General features: G+C 39.7%; 1 protein-coding gene and 3 long non-coding RNA genes across 7 annotated transcripts in view; 2 read left to right on the top strand and 2 right to left on the bottom strand.

The window, feature by feature from the left end:
• Positions 1-16,824, top strand: part of LOC144033241 (nuclear pore complex protein Nup155-like) — a 245,897-nt gene that overhangs the window by 83,399 nt on the left and 145,674 nt on the right. The window lies entirely within an intron of this gene.
• Positions 1-16,824, bottom strand: part of LOC144033244 (uncharacterized) — a 106,964-nt gene that overhangs the window by 18,778 nt on the left and 71,362 nt on the right. The window lies entirely within an intron of this gene.
• LOC144033363 (uncharacterized) lies at positions 6,401-7,636 on the top strand. Its single transcript, XR_013287954.1, has 3 exons — positions 6,401-6,768; positions 7,136-7,222; positions 7,304-7,636. It is a non-coding gene; the product is annotated as an uncharacterized LOC144033363 (long non-coding RNA).
• On the bottom strand, positions 7,899-9,380 carry LOC144033362 (uncharacterized). The gene is made up of 3 exons (XR_013287953.1): positions 9,088-9,380; positions 8,416-8,646; positions 7,899-8,143 (listed from the first exon to the last, which is right to left on the bottom strand). It is a non-coding gene; the product is annotated as an uncharacterized LOC144033362 (long non-coding RNA).

The raw sequence follows: 16,824 nt of genomic DNA, 5'->3' as shown, positions 1-16,824 counted from the left end.
CATGTATGGCGACTTTAAAATATCAAATTTTTCGCCAGGCCTGATGTGCGTGTAAAGTTTGGTGAGTTTTCGTTCACGTTTAGCGTCTCAAAAATGCGATTGTTTGCGGAGAATAATAATAATAATAATAATAATAATAATAAGAAGAAGAAGAAGAAGAAGAAGAATTCCTACAAAAACAATAGGGCCTCGCAGCGGCACCACCGCCGCCGCTGCTATAAAGGGCCCTCGCAGCCCGGGCCACGTTGGGGTCCTTGCACGTTGGGGTACTTGCACGTTAGGGTACTGGCACGTTGGGGTACAGGCATATTGGAAGCAAAATTTCTTTGAAAATGGCATAATAAACGTTTACATGTAGAATATTTTTTTGCCAGTGTGTGTGTCAAGCTCAACGGGTTTTGGTGATTGTTAAGACCTGCAAAAATCAGCGTCCTTTTTTATTTTTAGGCAATGAGTTGCCCTGATTGGTATTTTTTTGTAAAAGTGTATATACACATCATCGCTCGTTGTACTCATTGCACAATGTTACTTTTATTGTCCAAAGGGGCAATCAAAAATGAATAAAACAAAATGGAAACGTACATACGTTTGGATCGGTGTGAAGCCAGTGAACAATTTGAGTGGTGGAAACTAAAAGAATATTCATAAATGACTTAGTTATCACACTTAGAATGAGTGTGAATTTTTTGTACAAAATACCGTATGTGGGGTATTTTTTATTTTTTTATATATAAGCCTCAAGGGCTAGGTGGCGCTGTATTTATAACTGAATGTTGTCATAGAGATACCTTCAGGCCTTGATTATAAGCATACATGTCAAGTGTGGGATTTTTTTTGGAGCATGTACCGTGGAGTTATTAAGCATATCCTTCATTCACGATATTGCTTTTAATGTCCATAGAGGCTATCAAAAATAAATAAAAATATATATATGTTTGGATAAGTCTGATGCCAGTGAACATTTTGAGTGGTGGAAACTAAAAGAATATTCATAAATGACTTCGTTATCACACTTAGAATGAGTTTACATTTTTTGTACAAAATACCGTATGTGGGGTATTTTTTTTTCATGCCTCAAGGGCTAGGTGGCGCTGCATATATAACTGAATGTTGTCATAGAGATAACTTCAGGCCTTGACGATAAACATACATGTCAAGTTTGGGATTTTTTGGAGCATGCACCGGGGAGTTTTCAAGCATATCCTTTTTCATTGCGAAACACACATTTTGATGCCCCGCCCTCATCATATAGTATTTCGAAAAGTCAAAATTTTTCCCCCTGTCGTTGGCTCAGGTCTTGACATGGTCCAGGCCAAGTCTTAACTCAGTCGGATGAAACGTGTAGGAGAAGTGGGCAAAAGTCTGCCCCCTGTGAATGTGCAAAAATCGTCAAAAATGGGACATTCAAAAATTCGTAGCTCACTTCCTGTTCATTTTAGCATATGGGTACAAGAGACCTTTTTGTAGGTCTTGGGCTCCCTCATACACCTAAAAATATTCGTCATTCTTGCTTAAACGTACAACCGGGGCTGCTTCGTTAAAAATTTCGAGGGGGCGCTATTGAGTCATTTTTGTAAAAATAGCACAATCAACAATAAAATATTGCTCATTTTACCAGGCCAGATGTGTGTGCCAAGTTTCAGGAGTTTCTGTGCATGTTTAGACCCTCAAAACTGGCGTTGTTTTCTTGGCGAACAGCGCTTAGCCACGCCCACAGCAATTCGCGAAAACTCACAAACTTCGTGTTGTGACATCATGAAGGCCGAAACCCTCATCTGAGCAAATATGAGGTAGGTCCAGTTAACGTGTTTGGAGAAAAACGTAGAAGAAAATTCGTAAGAAAAAAAATTGCCACTAGGTGGCGCTATCAGTTAGATGAAATGTAAGTTAGTAGATGTCTTTAGAGCTGGACTCTCATCAAATGTGTGAAATTTTGAGAAGATAGGATCATCTCGGTCAAGTTAATGCAGCTTTTATTGTCACGAAAAATCTTCAGACTTTGCGTCACCGTAGCGGCCACGCCCTTTGGCGAAAAGTTACAATATTCGGTGTGGGGCATCATCAACATCTTAAGGCTTTTCTGACCAATTTTCAACTGGATCCCTTCAACAAGCTCAGCACAGTAGCTAAAAACGTAAAGTATGACATTTATTGTAACCACTAGGTGGCGCTATATGTATAACTGAATTTTATCATATAGATGTTTTCAGGCCGTGACTATTACATTGCCTGAGAAGTTTGAGATTTTTTGGAGCTTGAACATGGGAGTTATTAAGCATTTGCTCTTTCTGGACAAATGAAATTTTAAAGGCAATATTTGATGCCCCACCCCCATCATATAGTATTTCGAAAAGGCAAGACTTTTTGCCCAGTTGTTCTCTCAGGTCTTGAGATGATAAATGCCAAGTTTGAAGTCAATTGGATGAAAAATATTTGCAAAGGGGGAAAAAGCATGACCACAGTGAATGTGCCAAAATAGGCCAAAATTGGACATAAAAAAATTCATAGCTCATTTCCTGTACATTCTAGCTACATGGTCCCAATAGACTTTTTTGTGCGTCTCGGGGTGCTACACGTGCCTGCCAATTTTTGTTGCTCTAGCTCAAACGTGCCGGGCTTGGTTTTTATTTTTCTATGCTAGGGGGCGCTATAGAGTCGCGTTGTTATGACGACTTCATAATATCAAATTTTTCGCCGGGCCTGAGGAGTGTGCAAAGTTTGGTGAGTTTTCGTGAATGTTAAGGTACCCAAAATCGTGATCGTTTGCGGAGAATAAAGAAGAAGAATAATAACTAGAGCTGCGAGCAGCTATAAAGGGCCCTCGCAGCCCGGGCCACGTTGGGGTACTTGCACGTTGGGGTACTTGCACGTTGGGGTACTGGCACGTTGGGGTACTGGCAAGTTTAGGTACGGCACATTGGAAGCAGAATTTCTTTGAAAATGGCATGATAAACCTTGACATGTGGATTTTTTTTTTTTTTGTAAAAATACCGTTAAGTTGGTGTATTTTTTTTATGCCTCTAGGGCTAGGTGGCGCTGTATATATAATGGAATGTTGTCATAGGGATACCTTCAAGCCTTGACTCTAAACATACATGTCAAGTGTGGGATTTTTTTGGAGCATGTACCGTGGAGTTATTAAGCATATCCTTCATTCACGATATTGCTTTTAATGTCCATTAGAGGCTATCAAAAATAAATAAAAAAGTACATGTTTGGATAAGTCTAATGCCAGTGAACATTTTGAGTGGTGGAAAGTAAAAGAATATTCATAAATGACTTAGTTATCACACTTAGAATGAGTTTACATTTTTTGTACAAAATACTAGAGGTGTGCAAAATTTCCGATTCTTAGATTATTCACGATTCGGCCGTGGAACAATCGAGAACGATTCACAAAAGTCCAAATTCCGATTATATAAATATGCCAAGGGAACCGAAACTAAAAGTGGACCGGAGCGGAAAGTACGCGGAATTGAAACGCAGTAGCGCGCGCGGTCTTCGGGACGCTTAATGGGACGGACCGAGAGTACACATCCACAACTCACGCCTCGACATTCAAAACAACAACAAGCATGGCTGAGCTGACCAACCCACCTCTTCGTCCGATCAGACCTGCTCCGAAAAGGCAAACAACTTCAGGCGGAAGTATCAGCTAGCTGGCTGCAGTGCGTCGGTTAGCGTTCTACAGGGCGCAGCGCAGTGATACGAACGAACGAACAGAAAAGTAGTGGCTGGCGGTAATGGCGTCTGACTTTATTCAGAAAAGAGTATTGTGGTGGAAATGTATCACGCTTTTGAAAACAAATAGTTTTTTTTAGAAGAAAAACGCTTTATTTCCGAGACCCCAGCCAGCTTGCTGGACTATTTTCCTCTCGTCCAACGTCGAACATGAACGCGTGTCACCGAACGCTGTCAGAAAGAAGTCAGTGCTGATCGCACACACGGGAGGTGAGGATCAAATTGAGATTCATGTTAAAAAAGCCGAACGATCCCTTTAATGTTTACACGTTCATGTTTTCACAAGTTAAAAAGCAGAAAAGCACTTGAGGGTTTTTTTTTTTTTGTACCTCTGAGAAACTTTAATGTTTACATGTTCATCTTTACACAACTTAAAAAGCAGGAAAGCACTTTTTTTTTTTTTTAGGCATTTGTATTGAAGTAGTAGTTCACATTGTCTTTCATTTATATCTCAGTGCACTTTTGAGTGGATAAAAATAATATATTTTTGCTCAATGCTATGTTTTATTCTGTTGAAGACTGAATATACTTAAAAGCTGTTGTTACAGAATGAGGACTTGAGTATTTTATTTACTGTTTTGAACTGTTAACTTGATACTGAAATAGTAGTTTATTTTGGCCTGAGAGGACTTTTGTACTATTTTTGTAACTAATGTACGAAACATTAAAAGCACCAAAATACATTGGTTTTTTTCTGCTGCCTGGGGGGAAATCAATAATCGTTTTATAATCGAATCGTAGCCTCTGAATCGTAATCGCAATCGAATCGTGAGGTGCCCCAAGATTCCCACCTCTACAAAATACCGTATGTGGGGTATTTTTTTGTTTTGCCTCAAGGGCGAGGTGGCGCTGCATATATAACTGAATGTTGTCATAGAGATAACTTCAGGCCTTGACGATAAACATACATGTCAAGTTTGGGATTTTTTGGAGCATGTATCGGGGAGTTATTAAGCATATCCTTTTTCAGTGCGAAACACAAATTTTGATGCCCCGCGCTCATCATATAGTATTTCCAAAAGTCAAGATTTTTCCGTCTGTTGTTGGCTCAGGTCTTGGCATGGTCCAGGTCAAGTCATAAGTCAGTCGGATAAAACATGTAGGAGAAGTGGGCAAAAGTATGCCCCCTGAAAATGTGCAAAAATCGTCAAAAATGGGACATTCAAAAATTCGTACCTCACTTCCTGTTCATTTTAGCATATGGGTCCAAGAGACTTTTTTGTAGGTCTTTGGCTCCCTCATACACGTAAAAATTTTCGTAGATCTTGCTTAAACGTAGAATCGGGGCTGCTTCGTTAAAAATTTCTAGGGGGCGCTATTGAGTCATTTTTGTAAAAATAGTACAATCAACAATAAAATATTGTTCATTTTACCAGGCCAGATGTGTGTGCCAAGTTTCATGAGTTTCTGCGCATGTTTAGACCCTCAAAACTGGCGTTGTTTTCTTGGCAAACAGTGCTTAGCCACGCCCACAGCGATTCGCGAAAACTCACAAACTTCGTGTTGTGACATCATGAAGGCCGAAACCCTCATCTGAGCAAATATGAGGTTGGTCCAGTTAACGTGTTTGGAGAAAAATGTACAAGAAAATTCGTAAGAAAAAAAATTGCCACTAGGTGGCGCTATCAGTTAGATGAAATATAAGTTCGTAGATGTCTTAAGGGCTGGACTCTCATCAAATGTGTGAAATTTTGAGAAGATAGGATCATCTCGGTCAAGTTCATGCAGCTTTTATTGTCACGAAAAATTTTCGGACTTTGCGTCACCGTAGCGGCCACGCCCTTTGGCGAAAAGTTACAATATTCGGTGTGGGGCATGATCAACATCTTAAGGCTTTTCTGACCAATTTTCAACTGGATCCCTTCAACGAGCTCGGCACAGTAGCTAAAAACGTAAAGTATGACATTTATTGTTACCACTAGGTGGCGCTATATGTATAACTGAATTTTATCATATAGATGCTTTCAGGCCATGACTATTACGTTGCCTGAGAAGTTTGAGATTTTTTGGAGCTTGAACATGGGAGTTATCACACTTAGAATGAGTTGACATTTTTTGTACAAAATACCGTATGTGGGGTATTTTTTTTTCACGCCTGAAGGGCTAGGTGGCGCTGCATATATAACTGAATTTTGTCATAGAGATACCTTCAGGCTTTGACTATAAACATACATGTCAAGTTTGGGATTTTTTGGAGCATGTACCGGGGAGTTATTAAGCATATCCTTTTTCAGTGCGAAACACAAAATTTGATGCCCCGCCCTCATCATATAGTATTTCCAAAAGTCAAGATTTTTCTGCCTGTAGTTGGCTCAGGTCTTGACATGGTCCAGGTCAAGTCTATAGTCAGTCGGATGAAATGTGTAGGAGAAGTGGGCAAAAGTATGCCCCCTGAAAATGTGCAAAAATCGTCAAAAATGGGACATTCAAAAATTCATAGCTCACTTCCTGTTCATTTTAGCACATGGGTCCAAGAGACTTTTTTTGTAGGTCTTGGACTCCCTCATACACCTAAAAATTTTCGTAGATCTTGCTTAAACGTACAATCGGGGCTGCTTCGTTAAAAATTTCTAGGGGGCGCTATTGAGTCATTTTTGTAAAAATAGGACAATAGGTCGCTTGCACATCGTAATGCATCATGGGAGTTTTTCCTTCGGGCGCCATATTGGGTGTCCGCCGGTTCACAATGTACACTCGCGAGTTACACGGTAGAGCTTATCAACCTGATGTAATTTTCGCAGTATTTTCACGATTTACCGGAAGATCAAAAACAACGATACAGGCAGAAGGTGTCTCTGTGTGGCGGGATTGATCCTAATTACGTCCTGACCAAGGGTGATTTTTTTTTTTGACGGAGAAAGCTTGCTGGCCAAATGTGACATCTCTGGACATCTTTCCCTACCTCGTGTTGACAACATGCTCCATAACACGCCAACAAATCCCTGGAGGCTTACAATTATTTTGTAAGCGGGTGGATACAGAGTGTAAACTTTAACATCGCATCAGAAGAAACGGTTGCTGTTGCACGTAAGTAAACCACATGGTGTTGGTAATTCTGCACACAAAAATGTTGATTTGTTCTCAGGCTTCCTGTTATCATTGTGTTTACATGCACAGCTGGCTTTACCTGATGTGGTTTTTCTAATAATTTTATAACAGGCAAATATGGCAGAGCGTATAAGAATAAAAAGTAACTGCACAGCCTCCCCGTGGCTTAATTAAATTTAATGCTACCCTTTCACTAGTTACATGTTACTTAATCAACTTATTCTAAATGGTTAAGGTTAACCACTCTCAGAGGACGTATTTTTAGTTTCAGTTTCCAGTACAATAAAACGTGTTCATGGTAACTACTGAGCATACTGACAGCTTTTCTTATGATCTCACGGTTAAGGAGGCTGTCACAACACCCAATTTCTGTCTGGTGCCAGATGGCAACAATTCCCATCACTTGTCACGACAACACCAATAGTATTACCAGGTATGTATGGCTTTACTTTTTGTAGTTTCTTATTTAATTCTATGTTTCATATTTTCATTACAATGTTTGTAATATTTTCAGATTCAGGCACAGATGAGTTTAACTGGACGGACTTCTGCGACTTTGTGGTGTGGACAAAGTGTGATTGAGCGAGACCACCCAGATCGCTCGTTTTGGCCAGTTGGAAAAGCCAGAATTTTTTTTTTCCCAAAATCCCCTCCTTACCTGAACTGCTCGGGAGAGCATTTACTAGATCAGCAGTGGACTTCCAGTGTTCCTGCTCTGCCGCTGTCACCTACCACTTGCTCATGTACTTCAAAGATGCGGAATAAAGTAGTTTTTTGTGCTGCAGCAGATTGTAAAATCAAATGATATCACTTGAAGTGTGCCAATCTAGACTGCCAAAAGGACAGTGGTTTTGTGACAAGTGTGAAACAAGGATTATTGGGAAAACTGTAACACAGTACTGGTACTTGTCTTACATTAAACAAATTTAAAAGAGAGCAACTTTTTCCTCTGTACATAGAATAATGAAAGTCATTGCGTACCCCATCAACATTACATCATACCGTCATCTCAGGATGGTAGGCACCTGTGCTAAAATAAACTACATTAATTAACAGTTCAATTTTTAACCCTGAAATTACTACATCTAATCATTATTCACATCATTTTTTGTGCTTTTAGAAATAATAAGAGATTTATGCCATTACTTTAAGAGGGACCATATTGCACATTGAGTCAAATCCTGTCATTTGTCTTATGTATAGCTTTGTAAACAAACCCAACAATAGAATTTGTATAATCGCTGCCTTTATTAGCGCCAAACAAACAGTCGCATGTTGTCCTCCTCCAATGCTTTGATGCTCGCCTTCGTTTCCATCATGTCATTGGCAATCAAGTCGGTGTGGCATGAGATCCCTAAAGAAAAAAATAAAGAAAAAATCACAAAAAAATACGGTACCAGTAATAGGTTTAATATAGTAAAGTAGTATAGTTTTTTTTGTCAGTGTAAAAGAAATGTACACATTTTGTTGCATTTTTTAATGTATGAACATTGCTACAGGCAAATACTTATTTCTATAAACACTTCCAAATGTCTCTAAAATATAAGGTGCGTGTACACACACAAACAAACACATACATTCACTCATGCATACAATATATCATGTAATGAATTCTGAGTGGCATACCAGAGTCAATGATGTCAGCAGTACTTGAGGGTACAGGTTACTGGAGCCATCTGGCTGCATAACTGCAACAATCTCTGCCACTTCGAGTCGTCTTTTCTTTGCTTGTCTCTCCTGTGCACGTTCATATCTTGGCACCGACTGGGCTGAGACATAGATGTTGTAACTTGGGACCCAACTTTAATGTTGGAGCCCAGTCGGGATGATTGGACAGAAAAACGGGCGCAGGGCGACCTGTTAAAATAAACAAATATATAAACAAATAAAATATGGAAAGACTGGTTATTTTACCGCAGTAGGGTGGCCGTGAATAAGTTCTTTAGCATGATGTGTAGGCTACCGGGGGTCTGTTTTCTTGCATCACCCCCGGGGGTCTGTTTTCTTGCATCAGCCCCTTCTGTCTCTTTTTTTTTTCCAAGTTTACATTTGCCACCAAAAAACATGTTATTGGCATTAAAAGCCCAAGACTAATCAATCCAATTTCAGCAGTAAACACTTTGCACTGGCACTACTTGGGTGAAAATGTTCGATGTTAGCTTTCGGCTAACGTCCGCTAGCCAGCTTGTACTACCGAACTTGCTTGCTCATGAATCCAAAACATAAGCAACTTGCCCATATATGGGCGGTCGAAACGTTATTAATCCTCATGCATTAAATAAAGGTAAACAAGCTTACCGCTCACAAAGTGATCGCTGCACACACGAGCCCAAAGTAACGACTTCCCTCCGGAGTCCGCACTCCTGTCTCCAGGCCCTGGTTCCTAATTATTTTCGGAATTCGGAAAAAAGACCGACCATTTTCCCCCTTGGCTTTGTTCGAACAGCCAACGATGCAGCAACAATGTACCATTTTAAACGCAGAAAACAAACGTGATAGATACGTGTTAGACCGAATCGCTACGTAAATGGAGGCCACCCAGCATGGCGACTACGAGAAATCCGAGGCGGAAGTGACGACATGTGCAAGCGACCTATACATGATAAAATATTGCTCATTTTGCCAGGCCAGATGTGTGTGCCAAGTTTCATGAGTTTCTGCGCATGTTTAGACCATCAAAACTAGCGTTGTTTTCTTGGCGAACAGTGCTTAGCCACGCCCACAGCGATTCGCGAAAACTCACAAACTTCGTGTTGTGACATCATGAAGGCCGAAACCCCCATCTGAGCAAATATGAGGTTGGTCCAGTTAACGTGTTTGGAGAAAAATGTACAAGAAAATTCGTAAGAAAAAAAATTGCCACTAGGTGGCGCTATCAGTTAGATGAAATATAAGTTCGTAGATGTCTTTAGGGCTGGACTCTCATCAAATGTGTGAAATTTTGAGAAGATAGGATCATCTCGGTCAAGTTCATGCAGCTTTTATTGTCACGAAAAATCTTCAGACTTTGCGTCACCGTAGCGGCCACGCCCTTTGGCGAAAAGTTACAATATTCGGTGTGGGGCATCATCAACATCTTAAGGCTTTTCTGACCAATTTTCAACTGGATCCCTTCAACGAGCTCAGCACAGTAGCTAAAAACGTAAAGTATGACATTTATTGTAACCACTAGGTGGCGCTATATGTATAACTGAATTTTTTCATATAGGTGTTTTCAGGCCGTGACTATTACGTTGCCTGAGAAGTTTGAGATTTTTTGGAGCTTGTACATGGGAGTTATTCAGCATTTGCTCTTTCTGGACAAATGAAATTTTAAAGGCAATATTTGATGCCCCGCCCCCGTCATATAGTATTTCGAAAACGCAAGATTTTTTGCCTAGTTTTTCTCTTAAGTCTTGAGATGATAAATGCCAAGTTTAAAGTCAATGGGATGAAAAATGTTTGCATAGGGGGAAAAAGTATGACCACAGTGAATGTGCCAAAATAGGCCAAAATTGGACATTAAAAAATTCATAGCTCACTTCCTGTACATTTTAGGAAATGGCTTCCACTGACTTTTTTGTGCGTCTCGTAGTGCTACACGTGCCTGCCAATTTTCGTAGCTCTAGCTCAAACGGGCCGGGATTGGTTTTTATTTTTCTACGCTAGGTGGCGCTATAGAGTCGCGTTGTTATGACAACTACATAATATCAAATTTTTCGCCGGGCCCGAAGAGACTGCAAAGTTTGGTGAGTTTTCGTAAATGTTTAGGCCCTCAAAAATGCGATCGTTTACGGAGAAGAAGAAGAAGAAGAAGAAGAAGAAGAATTCTTACAAAAACAAGAGGGACCTCGCAGCGGTCGCTGCTCGGGCCCTAACTAGAGCTGCGAGCAGCTATAAAGGGCCCTCGCAGCCCGGGCCACGTTGGGGTACTTGCACGTTGGGGTACTTGCACATTGGGGTACTGGCACATTGGAAGCAGAATTTCTTTGAAAATGGCATGATAAACATGTGGATTTTTTTTTTTTTGCCAGGTGTGATGAGTGTGTCAAGCTCAATGGGTTGTGGTGATTGTTAAGATCTGCAAAAATCAGCGTCTTTTTTTATTTTTAGGCAATGAGTTGCCCTGATTGGTATTTTTCGTAAAAGTATATATACACACATCATTGCTCGTACTCATTGCACAATGTTGCTTTTATTGTCCATAGAGGCGATCAAAGAAAATGAAACTAAATTAAAAAAGTACATATGTTTGGATCGGTCTGATGCCAGTGAACACATTGAGTGGTGGAAAGTAAAAGAATATTCATAAATGACTTAGTTATCAAACTTACAATGAGTTTACAATTTTTGCAAAAATACCGTAAGTGAGGCATTTTTTTTTTTTTATGCCTTAAGGACTAGGTGGCGCTGTATTTATAACTGAATTTTGTCATAGAGATACCTTCAGGCCTTGACTATAAATATACATTTCAAGTATGGGATTTTTTGGAGCATGTACCTGGGAGTTATTATGCATATCCTTCATTCACGATATTGCTTTTAATGTCCACAGAGGCTATCAAAAATAAAAAATAAAATATATATGTTTGGATATGTCTGATGCCAGTGAACATTTTGAGTGGTGGAAACTAAAAGAATATTCATAAATGACTTAGTTATCACACTTAGAATGAGTTTACATTTTTTGTACAAAATACCGTATGTGGGGTATTTTTTTTTATGCCTCAAAGGCTAGGTGACGCTGCATATATAACTGAATGTTGTCATAGAGATAGCTTCAGGCCTTGACGATAAACATACATGTCAAGTTTGGGATTTTTTGGAGCATGTACCGGGGAGTTATTAAGCATATCCTTTTTCAGTGCGAAACACAAATTTTGATGCCCCGCCTTCATCATATAGTATTTCGAAAAGTCAAGATTTTTCCCCCTGTCGTTCGCTCAGGTCTTGACATGGTCCAGGTCAAGTCTTAACTCAGTCAGATGAAACGTGTAGGAGAAGTGGGCAAAAGTCTGCCCCCTGTGAATGTGCAAAAATCGTCAAAAATGGGACATTCAAAAATTCGTAGCTCACTTCCTGTTCATTTTAGCATATGGGTCCAAGAGACTTTTTTTGTAGGTCTTGGGCTCCCTCATACACCTAAAAATTTTCGTAGATCTTGCTTAAACGTACAACCGGGGCTGCTTCATTAAAAATTCCTAGGGGGCGCTATTGAGTCATTTTTGTAAAAATAGCACAATCAACAATGAAATATTGTTCATTTTACCAGGCCAGATGTGTGTGCCAAGTTTCATGAGTTTCTGCGCATGTTTAGACCCTCAAAACTGGCGTTGTTTTCTTGGCGAACAGTGCTTAGCCACGCCCACAGCGATTCGCGAAAATTCACAAACTTCGTGTTGTGACATCAAGAAAGCCGAATCCCTCATCTGAGCAAATATGAGGTAGGTCCAGTTAACGTGTTTGGAGAAAAACGTAGAAGAAAATTCGTAAGAAAAAAAATTGCCACTAGGTGGCGCTATCAGTAAGATGAAATATAAGTTCATAGATGTCTTTAGGGCTGGACTCTCATCAAATGTGTGAAATTTTGAGAAGATAGGATCATCTCGGTCAAGTTAATGCAGCTTTTATTGTCACGAAAAATCTTTAGACTCTGCGGCACCGTAGCGGCCACGCCCTTTGGCGAAAAGTTACAATATTCGGTGTGGGGCATGATCAACATCTTAAGGCTTTTCTGACCAATTTTCAACTGGATCCCTTCAACGAGCTCAGCGCAGTAGCTAAAAACGTAAAGTATGACATTTATTGTTACCACTAGGTGGCGCTATATGTATAACTGAATTTTATCATATAGATGTTTTCAGGCCATGACTATTACATTGCCTGAGAAGTTTGAGGATTTTTTGGAGCTTGAACATGGGAGTTATTAAGCATTTGCTCTTTCTGGACAAATGAAATTTTAAAGGCAATATTTGATGCCCCGCCCCCATCATATAGTATTTCGAAAAGGCAAGACTTTTTGCCCAGTTGTTCTCTCAGGTCTTGAGATGATAAATGCCAAGTTTGAAGTTAATTGGATGAAAAATGTTTGCAGAGGGGGAAAAAGCATGACCACAGTGAATGTGCCAAAATAGGCCAAAATTGGACATTAAAAAATTCATAGCTCATTTCCTGTACATTTTAGCTACATGGTCCTAATAGACTTTTTTGTGCATCTCGGGGTGCTACACGTGCCTGCCAATTTCCGTTGCTCTAGCTCAAACGTGCCGGGCTTGGTTTTTCATTTTTCTAGGCTAGGGGGCGCTATAGAGTTGCGTTGTTATGACGACTTCATAATATCAAATTTTTCGCCGGGCCTGAGGAGTGTGCAAAGTTCGGTGAGTTTTCGTGAATGTTTAGGTACCCAAAATCGGGATCGTTTGCGGAGAATAAAGAAGAAGAAGAAGAAGAAGAATAACTAGAGCTGCGAGCAGCTATAAAGGGCCCTCGCAGCCCGGGCCACGTTGGGGTACTTGCACGTTGGGGTACTGGCACGTTGGGGTACTGGCATATTAGAAGCAAAATTTCTTTGAAAATGGCATAATAAACGTTTACATGTAGAATATTTTTTTGCCAGTGTGTGTGTCAAGCTCAACGGGTTTTAGTCATTGTTAAGACCTGCAAAAATCAGCGTCCTTTTTTATTTTTAGGCAATGAGTTGCCCTGATTGGTATTTTTTGTAAAAGTGTATATACACATCATCGCTCGTTGTACTCATTGCACAATGTTACTTTTATTGTCCAAAGGGGCAATCAAAAATGAATAAAACAAAATGGAAACGTACATACGTTTGGATCGGTGTGAAGCCAGTGAACAATTTGAGTGGTGGAAACTAAAAGAATATTCATAAATGACTTAGTTATCACACTTAGAATGAGTGTACATTTTTTGTACAAAATACCGTATGTGGGGTATTTTTTTTTTTTTATATATAAGCCTCAAGGGCTAGGTGACGCTGTATTTATAACTGAATGTTGTCATAGAGATACCTTCAGGCCTTGATTATAAGCATACATGTCAAGTGTGGGATTTTTTTTTGGAGCATGTACCGTGGAGTTATTAAGCATATCCTTCATTCACGATATTGCTTTTAATGTCCATAGAGGCTATCAAAAATAAATAAAAATATATATATGTTTGGATAAGTCTGATGCCAGTGAACATTTTGAGTGGTGGAAACTAAAAGAATATTCATAAATGACTTCGTTATCACACTTAGAATGAGTTTACATTTTTTGTACAAAATACCGTATGTGGGGTATTTTTTTTTCATGCCTCAAGGGCTAGGTAGCGCTGCATATATAACTGAATGTTGTCATAGAGATAGCTTCAGGCCTTGACGATAAACATACATGTCAAGTTTGGGATTTTTTGGAGCATGTACCGGGGAGTTATTATGCATATCCTTTTTCAGTGAGAAACACAAATTTTGATGCCCCGCCTTCATCATATAGTATTTCGAAAGGTCAAGATTTTTCCCCCTGTCGTTGGCTCAGGTCTTGACATGGTCCAGGTCAAGTCTTAACTCAGTCAGATGAAACGTGTAGGAGAGGTGGGCAAAAGTCTGCCCCCTGTGAATGTGCAAAAATCGTCAAAAATGGGACATTCAAAAATTCGTAGCTCACTTCCTGTTCATTTTAGCATATGGGTACAAGAGACTTTTTTGTAGGTCTTGGGCTCCCTCATACACCTGAAAATATTCGTCGTTCTTGCTTAAACGTACAACCGGGGCTGCTTCGTTAAAAATTTCGAGGGGGCGCTATTGAGTCATTTTTGTAAAAATAGCACAATCAACAATAAAATATTGCTCATTTTACCAGGCCAGATGTGTGTGCCAAGTTTCAGGAGTTTCTGTGCATGTTTAGACCCTCAAAACTGGCGTTGTTTTCTTGGCGAACAGCGCTTAGCCACGCCCACAGCAATTCGCGAAAACTCACAAACTTCGTGTTGTGACATCATGAAGGCCGAAACCCTCATCTGAGCAAATATGAGGTAGGTCCAGTTAACGTGTTTGGAGAAAAACGTAGAAGAAAATTCGTAAGAAAAAAAATTGCCACTAGGTGGCGCTATCAGTTAGATGAAATGTAAGTTAGTAGATGTCTTTAGAGCTGGACTCTCATCAAGTGTGTGAAATTTTGAGAAGATAGGATCATCTCGGTCAAGTTAATGCAGCTTTTATTGTCACGAAAAATCTTCAGACTTTGCGTCACCGTAGCGGCCACGCCCTTTGGCGAAAAGTTACAATATTCGGTGTGGGGCATCATCAACATCTTAAGGCTTTTCTGACCAATTTTCAACTGGATCCCTTCAACGAGCTCAGCACAGTAGCTAAAAACGTAAAGTATGACATTTATTGTAACCACTAGGTGGCGCTATATGTATAACTGAATTTTGTCATATAGATGTTTTCAGGCCGTGACTATTACGTTGCCTGAGAAGTTTGAAATTTTTTGGAGCTTGTACATGGGAGTTATTCAGCATTTGCTCTTTCTGGACAAATGAAATTTTAAAGGCAATATTTGATGCCCCGCCCCCGTCATATAGTATTTCGAAAAGGCAAGACTTTTTGCCCAGCTGTTCTCTTAGGTCTTGAGATGATAAGTACCAAGTTTGAAGTCAATGGGATGAAAAATGTTTGCATAGAGGGAAAAAGCATGACCACAGTGAATGTGCCAAAATAGGCCAAAATTGGACATTAAAAAATTCATAGCTCACTTCCTGTACATTTTAGCTACATGGTCCCAATAGACTTTTTTGTGCGTCTCGGGGTGCTACACGTGCCTGCCAATTTACGTTGCTCTAGCTCAAACGTGCCGGGCTTGGTTTTTATTTTTCTATGCTAGGGGGCGCTATAGAGTCGCGTTGTTATAACGACTTCATAATATCAAATTTTTCGCCGGACCTGAGGAGTGTGCAAAGTTCGGTGAGTTTTCGTGAATATTTAGGTACCCAAAATCGCGATTGTTTGCGGAGAATAAAGAAGAAGAAGAAGAAGAAGAAGAAGAAGAAGAATAATAACTAGAGCTGCGAGCAGCTATAAAGGGCCCTCGCAGCCCGGGCCACGTTGGGGTACTTGCACGTTAGGGTACTGGCACGTTGGGGTACTGGCATATTGGAAGCAAAATTTCTTTGAAAATGGCATAATAAACGTTTACATGTAGAATATTTTTTTTGCCAGTGTGTGTCAAGCTCAACGGATTTTGGTGATTGTTAAGACCTGCAAAAATCAGCGTCCTTTTTTATTTTTAGGCAATGAGTTGCCCTGATTGGTATTTTTTGTAAAAGTGTATATATACATCATCGCTCGTTGTACTCATTGCACAATGTTACTTTTATTGTCCAAAGGGGCAATCAAAAATGTATAAAACAAAATGGAAACGTACATACGTTTGGATCGGTGTGAAGCCAGTGAACAATTTGAGTGGTGGAAACTAAAAGAATATTCAGAAATGACTTAGTCATCACACTTAGAATGAGTTTACATTTTTTTGTACAAAATACCGTATGTGGGTTTTTTTTTTTATATAAGCCTCAAGGGCTAGGTGGCGCTGTATTTATAACTGAATGTTGTCATCGAGATACCTTCAGGCCTTGATTATAAGCATACATGTAAAGTGTGGGATTTTTTTTGGAGCATGTACCGTGGAGTTATTAAGCATATCCTTCATTCACGATATTGCTTTTAATGTCCACAGAGGCTATCAAAAATAAATAAAAATATATATATGTTTGGATAAGTCTGATGCCAGTGAACATTTTGAGTGGTGGAAACTAAAAGAATATTCATAAATGACTTAGTTATCACACTTAGAATGAGTTGGGGTACTTGCACGTTAGGGTACTGGCACGTTGGGGTACTGGCACGTTGGGGTACTGGCATATTGGAAGCAAAATTTCTTTGAAAATGGCATAATAAACGTTTACATGTAGAATATTTTTTTTTGTCAGTGTGTGTCAAGCTCAACGGGTTTTGGTGATTGTTAAGACCTGCAAAAATCAGCGTCCTTTTTTATTTTT

The sequence above is a fragment of the Festucalex cinctus genome, chromosome 13 (genome assembly GCF_051991245.1).
Source record: "Festucalex cinctus isolate MCC-2025b chromosome 13, RoL_Fcin_1.0, whole genome shotgun sequence".
Lineage (NCBI taxonomy): Eukaryota > Metazoa > Chordata > Actinopteri > Syngnathiformes > Syngnathidae > Festucalex > Festucalex cinctus.
Note: the sequence above shows the minus strand (reverse complement) of the source record. Positions and strands in the feature narration are given on the sequence as shown.